At 63.1% G+C, this 2,500-nt stretch overlaps 1 pseudogene; it reads right to left on the bottom strand.

The window, feature by feature from the left end:
* LOC126436683 (large subunit ribosomal RNA) overlaps nt 1–2,500 on the bottom strand; it is an 8,023-nt pseudogene that overhangs the window by 2,756 nt on the left and 2,767 nt on the right.

The raw sequence follows: 2,500 nt of genomic DNA, 5'->3' as shown, positions 1-2,500 counted from the left end.
ACCAGGTGGCGTCGTGGGTTGAACACGCAGCGACCCGCGGTGGAGAATTGCAGTCCCAGATACCGGAAGGTTTCACCCACACGTAGGGCGGGCATGGTGGCGTTGCCCGCTTTGAAGGTAACGTCGGCGTCGACCTTCACCTTCTTGTCACGCCCAGACGCGACTAAAGCGAGGGTGAAACACTTCCGGGCGTTGATCTGCAGCCCCAGAAGGCCGAGGGCTGCGACGGCTGCGTCGATGAGGGACTGCAATCCCCTCGCGGTCGATGCAAAAAGCAGGACGTCATCTGCGAAGGCCGCAGCGTTGACTCTGCGGCCGAGGATCCGAGCTCCGATGTGGGAGGGAAGTTGACTCAAAACATAGTCCACCGCAAAATTGAAAAGGAGGGGGGAGAGGGGGTCACCCTGACGCACACCCCTTGCCGGCTGCAGGGGCACGCCCACGTCGGCGCCGCCCGCTATCACCGTCGTGCTACCCTCGTAACACCTTTCGACGTACTCAATAAAGCAATCCGGCAGGCCATGAGCCCTCAGCACGGGGCGGAGGGCAGCATGGTCCACCGAATCGAACGCTTTAGAGACGTCGATCGATGCCACAAAAACAGAGCGACAGGAGCGGACTGCGTCGGTGAGAGCAGTGTCCAAGATGAAGGTGTTTTCCAACATCCCATCCCGGGGGATGAATGCCCGCTGACGTTCGTCCACAGCACATGCACGCATCAGGCGTGACGCGAGAACCTTGTGAAAGGTCCGCGCCAACACCGAGCAGACCGTAATGGGGCGAAAGTCAGCGGGGGATGTTGGTGCAGCCGTTTTGGGGAGAAGTGACGTCCGGGCGCGAAGCAGACGCTCGGGGAGGGCGCGGGCCAGGAGGAAGAGGTTCAAGAGTTTCACCAGGACTTCATGCGGCAGGCGCCGCAGGTCCGCTGGAGTCAGGCCGTCCGGCCCGGCCGCCGATCCCCTGGGCGGCAAGGCAGCAGCGACCTCCTCACGTGTGACCGGCCCCCATAGGCACTCAGGAGCGACAGGCTCCGAGTGCGGGAGAAGGCGGTCACGGATGAAGCCAGCGGTGGAGATCGGCTTCTTCGTGAAGAGGTCCGCCCAGAAGTCCAGCAGACCGGGGATGTCGGGTGGCGGCTGCAGCAGGGTGCCGTCCAGCAAGCCGCGCACGCAACGTGCACGCGACCTGCGGAAGGCGTCCTGTGTCCGCGCGAACTCCCAGCGGCGCCGCTTGCGCTTCTGCAGCGGCGGGGCGGCAGGCGGCCGCTTGGATGATTGGCGCGGCCGCTGTGCCCTGGTGATCGACCTCTCCCCCCTGGACCCGACCGACGCAAGGGCATCCGGGAGCATGCCCAGGATGACATCGGGCGGCGTGCCCCGCCCCAGACCAATGACTCGATCCAGAGCAGAGAAACGCTGGGCGGAAGCAGGTAGCCCCGCCAGATGCTCCCAGATGGCGGCGTCAGTCGGCCCCTCCGGCGGCGGCCCGGTGGTGTCGGCCGCGAAGTCCTCGGCTGCGTCGACGGGCGGCGCAGCGGCCTCGCCCGCGTCAGGCAGCGAGCTCGCTGCTCCCCGGCGGGACGCCGGCTCTTCCCCCCGACCGATCTCAAGCGCCTCCATGAATTGGCGGACAAGCTGCTTGTGAGCAGCTTGCCGCCGTCGGCACTTGATTGCCTCAAGCGTTCGGTCGGGGAACATCCTAATAAGCTCTTGATTAACGAAGAAGAACCGGGCGTCCCTCTCAAGGAACAGTTCGGCCTCTGCCTTGGCGAGCGACAGGACTTCTTCCTCCGTCCACCTCGCGCGATGCCTCTCCGTCACGATCTCAGCGTTGGCGGCCGCAAGGTGTTGGCGGCGGCGATGGACCCCGAGACCGTTCTTCGTGGTAAAAGTGCGGTGGCACTCACTGCAAGCAAAGGGAGCTACACAAACTATCGCATTTTCGTTACGGCCGGTTGGCCGGATAGGTGCTGGGGTAGCTGGGGTGGCACCTTCAGCGGAAGGGCCACCATCTCTTGTTTCTTGTAGGCTGCCCCCAACTATAAAGGGATAATGCGAGGGGGGGCTGGTAACCCCCCCAAGCCCCTGGTGCGGTCTTCCACTCTGCGAAAATCAGCGGGCCCACGAGAAGGGGAGAAGACCGCAGGAGAGGAGAGGCTAAGAGGGCTAGGCCCATGTATTGCGCATCACTCTCCCTGTAACTATAACCCAAGGAAGGCACCTCGCAGCAGCAGCACGACTACATCAAGACCGCACTTCGAAAAGCCAAGTCCGGATGCAGCCACACCGCCGCCACTTGGCCACCTTAAGAGAGTCATAGTTACTCCCGCCAATGATCCGGTGACCTTCGAATTACGAATCCGAGCGCTTACCGCTGCGCCACGACGCAGAGAGTCATAGTTACTCCCGCCGTTTACCCGCGCTTGCTTGAATTTCTTCACGTTGACATTCAGAGCACTGGGCAGAAATCACATTGCGTCAACACCCGCTAGGGCCATCGC

This window comes from Schistocerca serialis, unplaced genomic scaffold (assembly GCF_023864345.2).
Source record: "Schistocerca serialis cubense isolate TAMUIC-IGC-003099 unplaced genomic scaffold, iqSchSeri2.2 HiC_scaffold_1242, whole genome shotgun sequence".
Lineage (NCBI taxonomy): Eukaryota > Metazoa > Arthropoda > Insecta > Orthoptera > Acrididae > Schistocerca > Schistocerca serialis.
Note: the sequence above shows the minus strand (reverse complement) of the source record. Positions and strands in the feature narration are given on the sequence as shown.